Source organism: Ambystoma mexicanum, chromosome 11, assembly GCF_040938575.1.
Source record: "Ambystoma mexicanum isolate Mex_15411 chromosome 11, UKY_AmexF1_1, whole genome shotgun sequence".
Lineage (NCBI taxonomy): Eukaryota > Metazoa > Chordata > Amphibia > Caudata > Ambystomatidae > Ambystoma > Ambystoma mexicanum.
The window spans coordinates 1,024,865,979-1,024,886,158 of NC_090934.1; the positions used below are offsets into that span (position 1 = coordinate 1,024,865,979).

Consider the following 20,180-nt stretch of genomic DNA (forward strand, 5'->3'; position numbering starts at 1 on the left):
GAAATGTGCTCTGTAAATATGCTACTGACATCTATGAGTTGCTCCAAGATGACCTGTTCAATGCTATTTTCATCACTGAAACGTGGCATTGATATTCTTGTGGTGCCACAATCAACACTGCTAGTGTTCTGCCATTAATTAGCCTTCACCTGGACTGTGACATGGCACGGCTGTGATCTCTGGTCCCTCTCTTTTCCTCTACTTTGCTACCAAATAATGAAGTGTTGGCCCTCAAGCTCCAGGTGGTAGATGGCATGCCAGGATGTTTTGTACTTGTCTATGTCCCTCTAAACCTGGCTCTAGATTATCCCATGTTTTTGCTGACATGCTCTCTTCTCCAGGAAAATCAAATCAGAGGAGGTACATGTGGTACATGTGAGGGAACATCTATGTCTGGGGGGTATTGTCCTCATATGCCTGTAGTCACACCCACCCCAAAACGTATGGCGTTTTGTAATCTTACTCCGTTTTCAATAGCACTCATTCGGTCAGCCAAACTCCCAATCGGATTTTCAGCAGCCCATATTCGACAGAAGCGGTTACACTTTAACCTCTACGCTGGTCAAACTACTTTCTAGTTTAATTTATTATTCCTTTACCTCACTCTGTCTCGTCCTGTTTCTTCACTTAAGTCTACTTTCCCCTGGAAAAATCTCAGTTCATTTTCCTTTGAAGATGGTCTTCGCACGTCCCGTTCTCCCCGTCGTGATGAATTTGCACTTGGAGATTGTTTGTTCAATGACAGATTTCCTCTACTCCCAATTCTTATATCCCTATTAAAATGGCCCTTCTTGAGCCCAAGCCCTACAGCCTGCAGTGGTTTACACCGGACTTCGCAGACATCAAATCTACTACTGAATGGACTGAACGATTATAGCACCACTCATAGGGTTCCACAGCCAGAGCGGCCTGCCTTACATAACATTGTCCACATGAAAAAGCTACTTGTGAGGCTAAATGCGCATGATGTTCCGTTTGCATCGAATTAGCAGACAACACTCAGCAGGAACTGCTCATTGTCATGGAGGAATTTCCTTTCCCCTCAATCACTGCTTCTGAGGTTACTCCTTGACTGGAGTTAGGTGAGAAGCACTTATTTTGTTAAGCGAAAGAAGCTTTTATCCAGACCGCTACTCTCAATCTGACTACTTCTGTGATTGATCCATTTTTCAAGCTTCTACAACTTCTGCTCCTTTTTGTACTTCAGTATTTTCTGTGTTTTCCTCTGTTAATTCTAATACTCTTTCGGATAGTTTCTCGAAAATCAGATCTGGCTCCCCCAACTGTTAATTGTCCTGTGAACATTTATCAACTCTGCCCCGATATAGTTTTGAGGTCCCGTCTCCTGTGTTTAACACGTTGTCTCTACTGGTATTGAACCAGTCTCTTTCAAAAAGGCAATTGTAACCCTCTCTTGAAAAAGCCTTTCCTTGACACTGGATTCTGCTCTAATTCACGCCTGATCTCTCTCGTTCCTTTCCCAGCTAAGCTCCCGGAGAGTATCGCCATCACTCAACTTCAAGTCTTTGTCAAAGTTCGGGACCTTCTCCATCTTTATCTGAAGAGTTTTTGCCCTGGCAGTGGGATTTGTTGGCCACACGTGCTGACAACAGATCGCCCAATGACGTGTCAGGAGCTATTGTCCTTGTGATGCTCGATCTGTCGGCTGCCTTTGATACAGTGGACCATGGCCTCCTCCTAGGCAAGCTTCGCTCCCAGGGCTTGTGTTAACCGGGCTCCCGTTAATTTATTTCAAATCACTCTCAGGCAGTTTGGCTCCCTCTTTTTAACTCTTCCTTTTATTCTCTCCACTGCATTGTTTCCTTGGGGTTCCTCTCTCTATCTAGCACCTCTTTTTCAATGTTTATGTTCAGCCATGTTCTTCCCTTTTGCCTTCTTTCTAACTAAAGTATTTTTATTTTAAAATGGCCTGGTTAGCAATACTCATTATTGTTTTAAACAGTGATTCAATCTTATAATGTTATGCATAAACGGCATAAAAGAAAAAGGCCCTAATATCATTTAGCATGAAAACTTAATGCAAAAAAAAGCCATCTCCTAAAAGAGGAAAAAAAAACATGAGGCAGTACAGCAAACAACTGACATATAGAGATGTACTATTACTCATCGAGAGCTTTCAAGTAAGAAGGGAATCAAAATAAAGACGTAAAATGACCTGGTCAAGACAAATGTTCACTAGACAACACAAATCCAGCCGAATAAAAATACTTAAAAAACAGTGTAACATAAAGCATGCATAAGTGTTTAATTTGTTCTTAAATCATAGTCTGACAGAGTCAAAAGAAAGGGGTTGTAAGTAATCCAGTAGAGACCTGCAGACAAGCAGTGAAATGTTATGATATCAGATAGCACAGCGAGTTGACTGCTCATCCCTGATATCTGTGTGCAGCCTCCTGTGGCAGGTGTGAACCCTAGCATGGTCAACACAGCCTTTCATCCTTTCGAGGTTGATGAATTCGAGTACCACTATGTGGGATCGTAATGTTATCTGTTATTTCAGCGCTCTGACACCCGAGGGTGTGTAGCGCTATATAAGAAAGAATAATGATTGGAAGGGTTATTTTTGTCTTCTAGAAAACTGCCCCAGGCTTTATTATATGTTTGATCATAATCTTATAGTCTGCAAATAATCCATTGTGAAGAACCTGTATTCACCATAATGTCCATCCATTGTTCATAAGTAGAAAATGGGGTTGATCTCCAAAGCCTCAAAATGCACATTGTAACTGTGGAGAGACTACTATGGTATTTATGATGGTATTTACCATAATAATGGAGACATCAATCATTATCCTCATTTCCCAGTGTCAGTCCAAAGTAGGATAGTCGAACATATCCCAGATGATGATAACATAAGCATTTCTTTTAATTTTGTGGCCAGTTGTAACATCAATAATATGTAAAGTGTTTGACCAGAAAGCTAAACATTGACAAGACCAGAAAATACTACAATAATATTCCTGTTATTAGAACTCCAGCAATTATCCACGTGCTGTAGACATGCTTGGTATAATGCCTGTGGAGACCAGTGCCAACCGTGGAAAATATTAAGTTGTGCACATTTTGTTTGGGCTTTTCAAAGATCTCTGGTGCAATGCAGAATAATTGTATTCCATTGAGTATAAGCATAGATTCCAGAACTGATTCCAACTTTATGCACAATGAAGATGGTATGGAATCTTAAAATCAAATTTAATATATTTGCAGAAGTTTTAGACACAATATCTTGATCACCTTTCATGTAATTTGTAATTGATGAGGAACACAGCTCAACTTCATTGACTTCATTGCTTTCAACAGGCACATTTTCAATTGTACATCATGCCATCATAGAGAGACTGCCAAAGAAAATGCTTGCTGTAAGGTGTCAAAAGAGAGCATCTTATTGTTCTGCCAAATATCTTGAATCCTAAATATACCTGCATGAATATACTGTTTCCATTTACAAGAATGACCACAGATTTTCCAATTATTCCATATCGGAGCCTTCAAATGTGATACAGGTAAACTCGTAGTAATTTGTGTAATCTTGCTCTTAAATGATGCTGACAAAAGTGCATGTATCAGCAATTTAGATTTCCCCCATATAAGAGACCTTCTGAAACAATTTCCTGTCAGATCTGGTCTGCATACCACCTGAATTAAAAAAAAGCTTGCTATTGGGGTTAGTTGAAAAGTTAAATAGTATTGTTTCACATGAGGGTGCAACTATTGAATCATCCCCAGCTCAGTGGGGATATTGTTTGTTGATATATAAACTTGTTTCATATCTCCCCAAACGGATAACTGCAATGCCCTGGCAGATTTCTTAAAGAAGGGCGCTGTTGCCCAAATGGTATCACATTAAGTATGCAATTCAGTTTGGGGATGATCAACATTTCAACACTTTGTACCCGTCCCCATAATGAAAGATTCAATTTTTGCCAATGTTCAAAAACTAAAGAGATTCACTTCCATAGAAATTCCGAATTGTCAGTGAATATATATGTTAGTACAGGTGTTATCAATATGCCTAAATACTTTAGGTCTGTATTCATCCAGTTATTACCCTGCATATCCACCATTGTTGTTCAAGTTGCAATATGAAGAGCCTCACTTTTAAGCTGATTAAAACGTGCAAAGAGATCAGTTTGTTCCCTTACACCACAGTTGGTATACTCTGTGTTTGAGAGAGTTAGCACACCATCATAAGCCTATAACACAATTTTATTTATTTACAAAAGTCTAGGAGCTCCTCTACTTAGAATGAACATGACTCAAATAGCCTTCTCTATGGGATATATGCCACTCAGGAGGGCCTTCAACCACATTTAGCTCAATGTACCATTCATAGAGGAGACATATACCTTTGCATATCAGGCTTATCCCACGCACAAGGGCAGTCCAGCACCAGAACGTGAGGTAATTATCCTCTGAACAAGACTACCACCAGCAACCCCAAACCACTCCGTTAGAAGGATGCAAATGAGTTAATTCGAGTAGATCAACATCTTTTTGTAAGATATGAAAGAACTTGTTTCTCTTAGTGAAACTATTGAAATTCATTAAAATTCTGTGATGATTGTTAAACTATCCATCCTGTCAGTCAATACAAAACATGCAATTATTTTATCTGCAGATAGGTAGGGAAAATGGGAGTGAAGCCAATAAGCAAAGATTTAATATCTTCTGTTAGAAAAATGTAAATGTTTAAACTCGATTTAGTCAGTTGCTATAACAACATCTTAGTAAACATTGAAACAGAAAGTAGAATGTAAGAAAAAATAATTCAAAACTATTAACCGTAAATGGAATACACAGCACAAGAACATACATGGCATCCTAAAAAGTAACTTTAAACCACTTTGTGGAACAACACTAGTCAAAACCCTCAGCCACTTCACAGCGAAGCAGAGTTTAATTCCAACATCAACAACGTCAGAAGACAATCATCCTTCACCGTTTCTCACCAACAGCTGTTGAAGAGGACATCGACCACAGAAATCGTGTGCGTTCAAAATCAAGTGGTTTGCACCCATTACTGATCGTAAGACACACTGAGATTCATTGAAATAACAGAAATAATGCATTGCTCCCCTTTTTTACGGATTGATTGTGGAATGGATTTTAATGATGTTTTGTTGCTAAATGTTTTTTTTTAATAAACCAAAATGCAAATAAAAATAGAAAAGTGCAGTTTTTTACCAAAGCAGTTTACGACTTTAAAAAAAAATGCTTTTTTATATGTGTTGTGTGTTTGGAGTAGAGGATTGGGGAGTGGTTGGTGGCAGGCTGAGATGGTGAGGGTGGGTTAGATGAGGGGCTGTGGCAAACCCATTTAAAAAGGGGAACCCCCCATTTAAAAAAAAAAAAGAAAACAGCAGCGGTGAAAACAGCATGTTTTAAAGGCAAAGGTGGAAAACGGCGGCAGCGAAAATGCAGGGATCCGCAGCAGGATCGATAGGGCGACCAGACGTCCCGGTTTTCCCAGGAAATAACTCTCCGTCCCGGGGTGCCGGGAATTTTTTCATTTTAGAAACCCCGTCCGGGGTTTGCATTGTTGGGTGGCTAGGATAATTAAAATTGTAATTTTTGTCACAACACTTTCAGAATTTTGATGCTGGAGGATTCCCTGGAGCCCCCAACCTTTCAGGTACAAGTCCTAACACTTACTGCCTGTGCCACAGAGACTGGGCTGGAAAAGGCTATACAGCAAGCCATGTTGTATCAATGAGAGCAAACGCCTGTTTTGAATCAGCATGCCAAGATTCAGAGACAAAACTGCACACATGAGATCATATAGCGTTTATAGAAAGAATAAATGCTGGAAATATGATTGGGTGGTAGTTGTGGGGGCGTGTTGGGGGAGGGGCGGTAATTGGTGGGCTCCAATTGGGTAGTCCCTCTTTTATGTTGTTGGTCGTCCCGGTTTTTCGTTTTGGAAATCTGGTCACCCTATGGACAGATGAAAGGATGGGTTTGCAGAACCGGAAACGGATGCCGTGCAGCCGGAATGTCATCTCCAGAAACGCAAAACCGAAAGATTGGTTTTACAAATGGCGTCAAACAAACACATGTTCACTACAGGCAGGATTGTGACATGCTGTCGGGTCTCAATGACAGGTGTTCTTGTAGAATGCTACACCCACCCAAAGCACTGTGCTTCAGGGGAGGATGTTCTTATGGTTGCAGTCTTGTGGAAGGTCTCGCCCTACAAACTATGCACCGAAATTATGTTAATCGAAAGTGATACAAGTATTCCAGAAAGAAAGTCACAATTCGATTGATGATGCCCTGTTATGCCTGAAGAAATCCTCCTTTGCAACTTATGCTGTCACTGGCTGTGTTTCTGCCCATCACCAGCACTCGTTTTTTGTCTATCAGTTTCTAAACTGGCAACAATAGAAAACATATCTGTATTCCGAATGCAGCCAGAGGGACTTGCCTGATGATGCCAGTGCAGCAGAGTGCATGCAAGGCAGACTTACATCAATGTATTGATGTTCTCCAGACAAGTTAGGACCATTTCATGGATATTTAGCTCCTGTCAAAGATGAGTGCAATGCTTCTGGGGGAGGCAAAAAGAAATTAAAAACGAAATTCTTTCTTGGATCCCGCTTCATGCCGGATTCCAGTCTTTAAGCGGGGGCTGAGTTCCAAACCCAAACAGCTCCGCACTGCCTTACTCCCAAGACGAGCACATTATCCCTGAGCCATCCTCCTGGCCCTAAGGCACTCAGAGTTGGCTCGTCTTTTTGGGATCCTGCTATCTTTTTTCTTAGGCACAGAGGAAGGAGTGTGCAGGTTCTAACATTTCAACAGCTTTATAGTGCTAGTCAAAGAAAAGAAGTCCAGAAACTGGTAATAGAATACTGCCAGTGTATTGTTCCTTATGCGCTTTGCTGTGCCCACTGTTTGAATCCTGTTCTAGTAGCTTTAATAAAGTGCCAACGTGCTAGTTTATCTTGGTACCTTGGAACCATGCATGTCATTAGTGAGGTACCCTTATAGTGTAGACAGAGGTGTAATGCCCCCTGGGCTGCTACTTGCAACGTTGATAAATAGTCAGAGCTTGATGGTTTTGTAGATCCAACATAACCAACATTAGGTCCTTGGCCATAGAGACCTCGGGGAAGGAACCTAGGCTACAACTTGAAGTTAGACAGATGTCCAAGCAGAAATCTTGTCAAACATTCAGGCTTTTTCTTTTCTCTTGTGGCCTAACTAAGATCCCTGTTGAGTGCCATTACCAAGGCTTCCAAGGATCTGCAATGGCGAGGCCGCATCTTCACTTCACTAATCCTACCTTGTGATGGGCATGACACTTTATTGACATAGACCTTGAACAGGAAAGTAATGTGACATGGGCACTTGTACCAGAAAAAAGGTACAGAGATTAAGCGCCAAGACTGACAGCACCTATTCACTAATTATTCTGAACACTTAAAGAAGGGGCTTAACACGTTGCCTGGCCACATGCTGTCAGGACTCAACGACAAGGCCTGGAAGGATATTATTTCTCTTTTGAAAGGCTTTACAAACTTACTTCTAAAAGAATGCGCTGCAAGGGAGGATGTATGTCTGAGTGTACACTTGTAAAGTGAACTAGCCACCAACATTAGGTTAATGAACAGTGATAACGTGTTTATTTCACTGCACACCTGAATAAGCATACATCTGTAATGCACTTTCATCTGCCATCTCGATAGGGATGGTTTCATAAACATTAAAGATCAGAGAGGTTGGAGCTGTGCAGCAACCCCAGACCTGCAGAAAAGTCATGGTTCCTTCAGGAGCAAGCCAGATGCCAATAAAGGTGTGTGCGCAGATTCCGTCCCCCACCCCCCCAGACAGCACCAAGACAAGCAAGGGTGAGAAGAATGGGAGGAGAGGGAGAAGGAGGTGCTTCAGGTTCGACACTTTGTCCCATTTGCTTTACCGCTGTAGGACGTGTGGTCAAAAGGAGCCTCTGCAGGGCTCGCCAGATGGACCTGATAGACTATCAACGCAGGCGATGCCGTCGCTGCAGTGGGGATTAGGAAAGTTGAAGAGGACAGTCTCAAAGGAGGAGCAGGCATCGGTCGTAGTGACATTGACATGATGATAGACTCTGGTGCCAAGTAGACCTTTGCATTTGGATTATTGAGGACTTATTCAATTACATCAAATTACTGCATGCAGTATGATTGACCGTGTAAGATATGAGGGAAGGTGCATAGTTCTCCTAGGGTGGTTCTGGGCCAAATACTGCTTCAACGGGAGACACGCCCAAGGCAAGGTATATATTTTTGAAACAGGCTTGTCCCCACACCTGAACTGGTCCTACTAGAAACGGCATGACATTAAACTAGATCTCAAAGCACCACTGGTGGTCCTGACGTGTTCGGAGTGAGGCCCAAAGGGGCAGACAGTTGCATTCAGGCAAGGCATGCAGTGTTCGAAACCTATGCTTTTACTACATAGACTTTCAATTGAAAGTCTGACATTTGGTGGACCACTCTTCTTCGATTTCAACAAAAACATACACATTACATACATATGAATATGTGGTTGGGGAGGCAGGGGGCAGGGGTGTGGAATGGGGAGATTCGGAGGGGACACTGCATAGCAAAAAAAATAACTCAAATTCAGGTCCACGAAAACTAATCTATCAAACTGCACACATTCAAAACTAAGTCTATGTTACAACGTTGTCTTGTTTGAAAAGCTTCAGGTATAGGCTGAGGATGCCAGAATGGTGGTGCACAAAGTCCAAACCATCCAAATTAAAATGAGACAAGGGGTAAGGCAGGGACTACTAAAGTTGTAAAGCACAGTGTCATACAACACATAGAGGCATCCAGTGAGCCACCTCACTGGTTGTGATGTGAATGTTGAGGCTCAATTTGGATGTGTGGTTCTCAAACAGATGTTTTAACCCCGACAGGAGAGAGCAGATACAATATCTGAGCAACTTCATTTCAGAACGTGGCCTTACCTTGCTAATCACCAAAAGTCAAGACAAATGGATTCCTACGGATCACCAACTCTACCATTCACCTGTGGCGTCCTGCAAGGATCCATACTGTCCCCTGTGAACTTCAATCTTTACATGGAACCGCTCATAACCCTCCTTGCTCCACGTAACATCCACATCCACTGACATGCAGGTCTACTTCAAGATATCCCCCATCGAAGGCATCCAAGGACTCCAGGCCTGCCTCACATTGATCCAGTCATCGACGTCCAGTACTTAACTGAAGCTGAACCCCTCCAAGACTGAATTCAAACTGCTGACCAACAACAACAAACACCCTGACACTCATACTTGGGTAACGGCCTGGAGCCCTCGTTATAGGCCTTCGCTTTGCTCGGGCCGATAACGGGCTGTAACCTCCGTTCTAGCCATTGGAACGGGGCATTAACAGCATATTATACAATGTCTCCAGGTTAGCTTGATATTGAGATGTTACAAGTCAATGATTGCTTACCAGGTTTAGTGTATTTTCTCATTACTTTGGGGCCACTTGTTTTGGAAAACCTCTGACCTCAGAGGGTGTGTAGGACCATAACTGGTGCTGTATGGGCCAGGGTCCATCTATGCGACCAACTCTGGAGTGATGCATCATTCCCTGGAAGCCCACCAACCCTTCCTTTAATCTAAAGGTGAACAGAGTTCTAAAACCCCTATGTTCGCCAAAAGGTAGCAGGGCTGAACAAACACACTATCATCCAAGTGCTGCACAGGCAAGTGTTAAGGTACATTATAACACTGTAGACATACGCTAAACATAAAATAAGACAATCTCAGCTACGTTACTTTTAAATAGAATAACATGTATTACCTTTAAGCATAACCGCCGTATAAAATATATCAAAGAGTATGTGGGTACACAGCAGATTTTGCCCACTGTAAAGGTAGCATCTCTTCATGGAAATAATGCCTTAACAATGTCTTTTGAAGAGGGCCCCACTTTGGATCAGGGTGGTGACTCTTCAGACTGAGCCTGGCCAGAGGGGACTGCCAATAAAGCGTGGTCATTGAGTTCATGGGGTGGCAATGCAGGGATGTCATTCCACTAAAATGCAAGGGGTAGAGTGACATCACACGACTCTTGACCTCTGATGACATCACAGAAAGTGATGGCACACAACCTTTCAACCCTTGGTAAAACAGGAAGTGGCATCACATACCATTGTTCCTCAGTACACTAAGAAACATGTGGTTACAATATCACTGTAATATGATATACATTTCATACAAGAATGGATCACCATATGTAGCGTTAATATCAGTGCGTATATGCCCATATTACCAAATTACTGTGAATGTAAGCAGTGATCCAACAAAATAACCTGGACTTTATTGTACATCACTCAGGCTTAACTGTAAACAGACAGAGCACCTCGAAGAGGCCTAAACTCCAAAGCGCAGACTTCCAGTGGTTGCCAAGTGTCTGGCTACACACTGGAAACAGCAACAGTAGATCCATGATATCCCCCTAGAAAAGCCTGCTGGGCCTACAGACCTAGGATACTCTTCACTAATGACACCCAATGAGCATGTCTGGGGATTCTTGTGGTCTCATGCAGAAGTGGTCTCGTGCAGAAGCGATATGACCTAGAAGTTTAGGCTGGACTGGCGCTTTTGGGGTGGTGTTCCCCTCCTGTAGTGGCTTGACGGGTTGCCCAGAGCTGTGCCAGTGGCTATGAATCATTTGAAACGTTCCAGCCATCTGGTTTGCTTCTTTGGTAAGTAATCCACAGGTTTTTTTGTTAGATGGGAGATATGATATGATAGGTTATTTATAATGCGCTTAATACTCAGAGGTTTCTAAGCGCGGACCTGGGGATCGAACCTGTGATGCTCTGTGTCGTCTTGCTTCCAAGGCGAGCATGTTGTCCCTGAGCTATCCTCCCGAGATAGATGGAAGGGATGTGTTGCAGGTGGTCACAGTAATTGCAGTTTTTATTATTTTTGAAAATGTAAACAACAGCAGCAGCTCCATGACATCACCCCTAGAAAAGGCCCATTTTATTATTTTCTTTGGTCCTTTATATCTTGTTTTGTTTGTTTTGTTTTATTCGTATTTATATAGAGCACAACAGCACGAGGACATCATGGCACTTGTTACAGTACAAAGCTTAGTTACTTAGTTACATGGTCATTAGCAACATATATAGAGGTTGCAATATAGTTACATAGTCATTAGCAGTATATATACAGGTTACAATATAGTTATATTACATTTGTGTTATATTACAATATACATGGCAGAAGTGGAGGAGGCAGTCCTCCACTTGCTAGTTGAGGAGAGTGGCGTTGAGGTTGTTGCGGAAGACAGAGATGTAAGTTTCAGCTCTAAGGGTGGCAGGGAGTGAGTTCCAGAGTTTCAGTGCAATATACGAGAACCTAGACCTCCCGATGTGGCTCTCTTTATGCGTGGTATGTGTAGCTGGTTGGTGTACTGAGCTCTGGTGGGGCGAGTGGATGTGGTCCTTGATATTGCTTCAGATAGGTATGCTGGAGTGGTTTTGTTGATGCACCTGTGAGTGATGGTGAGGATTTTCAGAGTAATACGGTCTTTGACCTGGAGACACCGTGCTTCACGTCTGGCGTGGGATATATGGTCTCTTCTAAGGATGCTCATGGCGGCTCTGAGGGCATTGTTCTGTGTGGTTTGCAGTCTGTGAATGTTTTTGGTGGAGGTGCCAGCTAGAAGGGCGTTGCAATAATCGAGTCTGGCTCCTATAGTTGCTCTAGCTATGGCCAAGCGGTTGGGGGTGGATAAGTAGGGTTTAATGGCGTTGATGAGTTTGGTGCTGAACGCTGATGCAGAGGCTATGGCGCTGACTTGTTTGTTCATCAATATATTTGCATCAATGTGAACACCTAGAGTCTTGACAGAGGATGATACGGAGATGGTTGAGTTGTCTATGTTGAAGTTGTTGTATTGGGGGCTTAGTTTCGATAATGTGTTTGTCTGGCCCAGGATGAGAATTTCAGTCTTCTCCCCGTTAAGACAGAGGCCATTGATTGCCATCCAAGCTTGGATAGTGGCATAGATGTGGTGAAGGGCCGTGGCATCTTGGTGATAGAGTCCAGATAGGGGTAAAAGTACTTGAGTGTCGTCTGCATAGTTTGTATATGCAACACCCATGGAGTCAAGTAGGTCGAAGAGGGGTTTTGTGAAGAGGTTATAGAGGGTGGGGGGCTGTACAAGATCCTTGGGGGACACCGCAGTTTATAGTGGTAGGATCTGCCTTAGCTGTGTCGGAGTAGACCTTCATGGCTCTTCCTTCAAGGAAGGAAGTGATCCAGGATGCTGCTTGATTAGAGAAATGGGCTGCATGGGTGAGGTGGGTGGTGAGTGTTTGGTGATCTACCAGGTCAAAAGCAGCTGATAGATCGAGGAGGAGGAGCAAGGCTGGTTTGCCTTTGTCCAGGATCTGTGAGATTTGATTATTTAGGTCTAATAAGGCGGATTCTGTTCCATGCCCGACACGGAAGCCAGATTGTCTTTTGCCTAGTATGGAGTTAGCTTCCATGTATGATTGGATCTGGATGTGAGCTGCTTTGTCCAGGATTTCTAGGAGGAACGGGACAGTCGTTATCGGTCTGTAGTTGTTGGGTTGCGCTGGGTCAAGTGTGGCCTTTTTTAGAAGTGGCCGCACCCAGGCTTCCTTGAGATTGTTTGGGACAGTTCCTGTTTGGAAAGATGCGTTAATCAAGGCAGTAATCAGGGGTGCTAGTTCATTGGCGCATTCCTTGATGATTTTGGGAGGGCAAATATCTGCTTTGCAGAGGGATGGTTTGAGGTTTTTGATGAGATTAAGGACGTCAGGTTCAGTGACGTTTCTGAAGGAGAATTGAGCGTGATTGAGAGTACTACACTTGTCTTGTGTAGGGCGGTTGGTTTTTTGGTTTCGGAGGGCTTTGCAGTGGTTTTGGATTTTGTTCTGGAGGAGTTTTATTTTGTTGAGCATGGCGGACTGAATGCTGGCACACCAGGCTTTGTCTTTAGTTATCTCGTCAGCGGTAGCCGGAGGAGTGATTAATTCATTAAAGATTGCGAATAGTTCTTTAGCTTGGGAGTTGGCCTTTGAGATCCTATCATTGAAGGAGTTGGATTTTGCTGCTAAAATGGCTTTTTTATATTGGAGGGCTATTTGTTTGAAGAGGCTCTTATTTAGATCACTCGGATCCGTTTGCCAGTTTTTAAGCGACTGGCGCTTTTGAGATCGGAGGGTTTGGAGTTCTTCCGAGAACCAAGGGTTGCAATGAAATTATTTTTTTCCTTCTTGCTTTCAAGTGGGGCTATAGAGTTTATGGCATTGGTGAGAGTATCATTGAAGATAGCTGATAGTATATTTGGGTCCTGAGAGAAAGGTGGTGCTAGGCAGGGGCTTTTAAGGTGGGGACGCAAGTTGTCTGCGTTGAGTTTTTTAGAACTTGTTATTGTGGCAGGTGGTGCGTGGGTGAGAGTCTTGGGTTTAGGGTTGGTGGGGATGAGGAATTTGATGCATGTGTGGTCCGTCCAAGGAAGGGCGGTGTTTGAGGTAATGTTGGATGCACAGTTGTGATCCATGGCCCAGTCAGGGGTGCGCCCTTTGGAGTGAGTAAGGGTGAGCACTCTTTGGGAGAAACCTAAGTCTGCAAGTTCTTTAGCTAGGGTTGCCGCGGATTTATCCTTAGGATCATTGTATCCTAAATTTAAGTCTCCTAATAGAATGATTTTGGAGGACTTTTTAATGTTGTTGCTGAGTCGATGGGAGAGGTGCTCTTGGAAGTCAGCTGGGAGTCCGGGAGGTCTGCCTAGGATGTGGATGTTGATTAAATGTTTGGGGAAGAGCGTAAGCTTGGCTGATAGGATATCAGCATTACCACCCCATGTACTATGGTCTGCTAATCTGATGGATAGTGAGTCTTTGTGGATAAGGGTGACTCCCCTTCCAATCTTATCACATCTATCTTGCCTAAGGATGGTGTAGTCTATGGGTAGGGCTAGTGCGATGGCTGGGCAGGAGGCATCATTGAGCCAGGATTCGGTGCTGCAAAGTAAGTCCAGATTAAGTGTGGATAGTAGATCATTTATCTCGAGGGCATGTGCAGGTAGGGAGCGTACATTCAGTAGTGCACATTTAAGAGGTGGGTGTTGTGTGCCTTTGATGTTTTTGTTTGATGTTGATGTTTTGTTGCTTAATGCCATCCTCCTTCAGCTTCTAAGCAATGGAACAGGAGCTGAACCCGGTTACCAGTCAATTGGTCGAAAACATTTGGTCGACAGGACAATTGGTCGACACCATTAGGTCGAATGGCAAATGGTCGAATTTTTTTTTTTTACCCCTTTTTTGGTTTTTTTGGGGGGGTCCCCCCCCCAACCCCCTTTTTTTTCTTTTTTTTTTCTTTCCCCACACGAAAACCCACAAAAAAAATATATAAATAAAAAAAAAAAAATTCGACCATTTGGCATTCGACCAAATGGTGTCGACCAAATTGCAGTCGACCAAATTGCAGTCGACCAATTGACAGGACACCGCTGAACCCATGTTACATTGCATGCTCTTGTTCCCAAAGCATATATATTTTGCTCGAGGAAGCAACGGATGGTTTACTTCAAATGCAGAGGGCAACTTTATGTAAATGAATGATCTCACCTTGAATCTATCTACAGTGTGCTTGTGATGCAGGTCTGGCAGATCTGGGCCAGGTCACACAGTGCCCAGACAGGATTGGTGGAAGAAGCCACTGTGGCACACCCCTCTCATCACAGGCTCAGTGGCTCACTGGATGATCAATGCAGAAAAGGAGAAACACTGACGAGATTTGCGTTCATGCTGTTACGTCACTGAGTACCGCAGGCTGCTCTTACCCATTCCCTGCTAGCTAGACCTAGCCCCCATACCCTTCCTATTTCTACAGTACTGGGCATGAGCTGCAAAGACGCCCCTGCCTCTGAAGCCAACCATTCAGGCATTCTTCACTAATGGACTGCCAACCTGTTAGTGATGGCAGTGTCATTGTTTTTCCTGCATCCCTGCACTTTTTCCAGCTAACAAGATTTAGATTCCAGGTGAAAAAAGCGGTGGCAGATTTAGCAGCATTTACAACTGCCTTTTTCAGGTGCAACACCGATATCTTCTCTTGGCACTGCCTCTTTGTCCAGTGGCCCAGGGGTCATAAGGACAGATCTAGGTGTAGCAGCTGCTACCCCTGGCAACCCCCAAATGATGTTCCTGTGGCAAGGCTGCATCATGTAACTTGGAGTATGAATTCTGCACTTGGTCGCCTTGTGCATGGACGGTTCTTCCCTGTGGCTGCAGTGCTCACACTCTTGTTTGGAAGAGTTGCACTATGTTTTAAAACAAAAAAAAAAGAATTGTATTCCCGATTTAGTATACATAAAGCATGAAAATGAAAAGAAACAAACAAACAGAAACTAACTTTGTGGCCAATGCATTCTTTTCTTTTGATCACGACTATATATCATCCCGGTAATGTAGACCTTTCTTCCTGGTGGCTCCAATATTCCTTACTTGGCTCCTCACCTCTCTATTGGTACCCACAGGCCTTATACAAATAGCGACCCTCCACCCCTCCATTAAGTGTTTTTCCTGTTCGGTGTAGGCCCACCAGTATATTTCTATGCATCATCCTTTTTTACAGACAAAGCTGTTGTTAAAAGTAGGCATTTCTATGTGTCCGTCAATGGCACCAGTGGCAGCGAAGTTCCCCAGAATGCCGTTGTGGCCCTAAAATCCTAAAATGCACCCCCTTTAAAGTAGGCGAGGGAGAGGCGTCTTTAAACAACACGTGCCTTGCCTGGAATAACTCCTTGCACCCGCCTTATTTGCTGCACTTGGGAGCCCTGGCGCCCTGTGTGATGGGTGCTTCCTGTGTGCATTGCCCTCTCTGTACATTGCAAGGCCTGTCCCCATACTTCTCCCCATGTGCTCCGATAACCTTACACCTGTACTGAGCGATCTGAAAAAAATCATCCAGTCAGCCATCTATCAATCCAGCGTCCAAAATATGCAGTATGCCTGGGGTTGTCACGAGTAGTACCATACACCATCACCTGGGCATGCGTTGGACCACTTTGCCTTTCTCAAACCGGTCATGCAAAAATGCCAACCCCACTCCGTTTTAGCCATGTATGGCCTCCCTTTTCACAGTGTTGCATGCTTCCATCTTAAATCCCCAGCAGTTTGCTTTGCTCGTCAATTCAGCGTCACACATTCTTGCCAGTGCCCAAAGCCCGTCTGGTAGGACCTTGAACTGGGCCAGTTTCAGGCAGGACTCTCTTTGGCTGGTGTCGTCTCCTGGAGCCTGATATGGTTTTCATCTACTGCTAGTCCCTCACTTCTCACAGTAGCCTGTCACCCCCATTACTGGCTGTCAACCTAAGATCAGTGGCAGATTTAAGGCCCTGTGGGCAAGAATTACAGAGGGCCACAAGTGGGCGGGTCATGGAGGTGGAGTCTAGAGTGGGAGGAGTTGCACAATGATGAAATTTAGGGATAGATGATTCATTTTTTAAAGTTGTGTTTTAAAAAAAAAGGTTTTCTGTGTTTGGGGGTGTGACTCTAGCTAGACACAGCTGGGCCTCCTCGCCAGGTTTTGCTGTCAACGGTGGTGACTGGTGAGCCAGCGCCGGAGCATTTCACACAGATCTTAATTATTTCTGAGGGGTAACACGGATTTGTACCGCAAGTTCGTGCAAACACCGTGAGAGAAACCATGGGCCTCATTACGAGTCCGGCGGTAACCGCAGTGGTAAAACCGCCTGGTTACCGCCGGACTCGTATTACCATTCCGCCTCTGTGACTCCTGGAATTACCAGGGCATTACAGCCCCGGTGTCCCGGGAGTCACGGAGGCGGAATGGGGAAGTGGAAACACCGGCACCATCTCGTGATGGTGCCGGTGTTTCCTCGTCCGCCTGCAGGCGGGCGGTGGTAAACCCGCCAGGTCAGACCTGGTGGGAAGATCACCTCCCGCCTGCAGGACTCGGGATCGGGCGGTCCGGAATTAACAGTGGCAGCAGGTTTACCGCCACTGTTAATTCCGGACCGCCCGACCCGTAATGAGGCCCCATGTCCCTTGAGCACCCCTCCCCACAATCCCCAGTTAATGCACCGCCACTAGCAACAGCGGGCAGTGATGCACATCTGATTGTGCGTCTGCTTGAAAAATATGTATCACTAGCAGGAAAACGGCTTTTCTGCAAGGCCTAGAACCTTGAATGAAGGCAATATAAAGAAATACAGATTAGGACACATTAACGCCTTCCATAGCCAAACACGTACCTTTGTGGTGGTCAAACACCGACGAGGTGCTGAAATTGATGGCTGTCTAATTCAATGTTGTCAAGGAATCCAAGCAAACGACATGCCATCCCCTGGTTTTCTGGCGAGGCGTCCAAAACGTTGCGGTTAAAAGGCATATGGACTGACACCAGCAGCCACCACGTCCCCTCGCAGGGGAAAGCCGAAGTCTGCTGCGGCTGGCTACTGTCAACGTGCATAGCCCATGGCGCCGGCCATGACATCACGTGAAATCATGGTGGCTCCGGCAAACTGTTACATTGTTTCTGTCCCACCGGTGCCACCTGCCCACTACCCGCTCTACCCCCATGCTGTGTTTAACCTAACTTTTTTGTAACCGTCTCTCTGATGCAGGTTGCAGGCATGGGCCACCCGTGATTGTACCTGAGCAGTGAGAGCACAGATCACTACCACACGGGAAGAACACACGGCCCACACTGCAGCCTGCTATAGAGGGAGGGACTGAGTCAAGTCAATGGCACCCTCTGCGCAGGGCCCCACGAGCGCCGCCGCCAGGCCCCCAAGTGCAACCGCACATGCTACACACCAGCGCCGACCCTGTTCGAGCTCTGGATTAAAGTGCAATCTGATAAGTGTGGGAAGGGAAGGGGCGGGGCAAGGCACAGGGGCCCGCTCGCCATTTGTCTGCCTGGCGACTGTTAAATCTGCCTTTGCCTAAAATGGCCTCTTGGGGGCATCTCTGATCACTAAGTGTACCCGACCCCTGCGTGCCCACTCTGTCACTCTGTTCAGAACTGTACTAGCGCACTATCACATTTGCCAGAGTTCGTATTAAAAACAGACATATTTGAAGATATTTCAACTTTCGATTCTCTACCAATCTGTACTTGCCATGAATCACTGTTAAAGTTTTCACACTGTTTGCTTAGAAAATGATCTTTCAAAACCCTGATTGCCTTGTCTCTTCACCCTTCTCATAGCTGACTTAATCCTCCTGTTTGGGGCCCTTGGTTCCTCTAAAGGGATGCTTCCAGGTGGATGCCTGGGTTCCACCTCAGGAGCATATTACCAGTCTCCCAGACCTTCTGGCTCATGTGTTTAAACAAACTGAAAAATGTTGCTCTGCTTGACTTTGGATGTGCTGCTCATGAGCTAGGTTTATCTACACCTTTCTATTGCAATATTCATGAACTTGGTTTATAAGCTACAGTCAAAACAATGCATCTTCGAGATATTAATTTAATGCATTTGAATCATTTTTTGTGCTTAGGTGGGTGCCATCAGATCAGGTTTGGTGGTCTGGTCCTGCAAATTGTTTCAAAATCATTAAAACTCTGTCACATTCCTTTTGCGTTCAGCCAATTAATTGACCTCTTTGGGCATCATTGCGAGTATGGCGGTGTGGGTAAAAACGGTGATAATGTGGTTGTGATTCCGTTTGAAGCACATTACTGCACCACCATACTATAGGTTTTGTGGTAAGCTGGAGGAGAAGCCTCTAGCAAAACGCTGCCACCTTACCTCAAAAAATTGGCAGAATTACCACCGGCGATAATTTCGTTGAAATCTCCATGGAGAAAACGGGGAGTTACACCGCACTATCACCTCTTGTAATTCTACGGTAAATTGGCGGGACAAAGTGGTGGTAACAGTAATTTATTTGGGGGGTATTTCAGCAGATTTTCAGCAAAAATACTACCAAGCTCATAAAGAGGCCCTTTGTAAAGAGGAACTCAAATCCCATTTGGGTCATCCAGGTTTGTGGTGTTCCAGAAATGCAACAAACCGAATAACTTTAACCATGTGGATAGGATTAGCCACGCGCTATATTTTAAGGATGGCCCGGTCCACCACCCAGAACTGACCACCCACGGGGTAGATAAGCTTGGAGACAAAACTGGATGCCCTTTCTCCTTCTAGGAGAAGGCTGGTGCAGAGGGGGAACGCCCGCTGTACATCAATGTAGCAGGTTGTAGCCGGGAATCTACACCCATTTGGTTTCTGTACTCTTATTTCGTGTTTTGTTAAACAATCAAAATCAATAGATCAGTTGAGGGGGAGGCATTGGCTAGAAGCTTTTTCAAACTTACACTAAATCAATATTAGGAAACGTTACATTGGATACAATCTCCCGACATTGTTCTTCAGGAAAGGGTGTCGCTCGGGATTGCCTCGGTGCACACGTGAAGCACGCGCTAAACATACCGAACCCACTTGCACCCCGGCTGCGCGGTGCTCACGCCGTCTCCTGCCACTATATAGTCTTCATTCTGCTTCAGTTGTTTACATCTGGGCAATGATATAGAGATTTTGAGTTGAGCGATTGTGCTGGAAGGGCAAATGCCAAACCAGGAAACGTGCACCGTGTATGTATTTCCGGTGCAAATTAGCATTAGAGAAGGCGAATTTTGCAAGAGCGATGTTCCCTTATTTTGCTTTCATGGGATGTTTCACAGGTAAGCGTCACATTCTTGTAGGGCCAACAAAGCTATAGAAGGGGATTCAGGATGCAGACCACCCAAGCCACATCCAAGTGTTTGTTGGGTTTAGGGAAGGCCTTCTCGAGCATTGTCCCCTTGAAGGGTCTGAAACTCCTGCAGCGCGAGGGGGTTGTGCTCCCCCTTAAAGTCAAAGTGAGATTGTCCTGCAGCAGAGCAAGCTACCGACTTTGATGTAGAGTCTGAGGGTCTCCCTACAAGAACTACTCTCTGGTGGGGCTGGTGATCGCTAAAGTAAGCGCAGCCTGTTATTGGCGACAGTGCTCAGCCCAGCAGATACACACTGATTGCCAAAGTTAGCACAGCCTGTCATTGGCGCCAGCACTCAGCCCAGCAGATACACACTGATCGCTGAAGTCAGCGGAGCCTGTCATTGGCTCCACTGCTCAGCCCAGCAGATACACACGGATTGCTT

General features: G+C 44.7%; 1 protein-coding gene across 9 annotated transcripts in view; it reads right to left on the reverse strand.

Annotated features, from left to right (window-relative positions):
- MEGF11 (multiple EGF like domains 11) overlaps positions 1–20,180 on the reverse strand; it is a 2,301,522-nt gene that overhangs the window by 1,324,175 nt on the left and 957,167 nt on the right. The gene's annotated exons all lie outside the window — the stretch shown is intronic.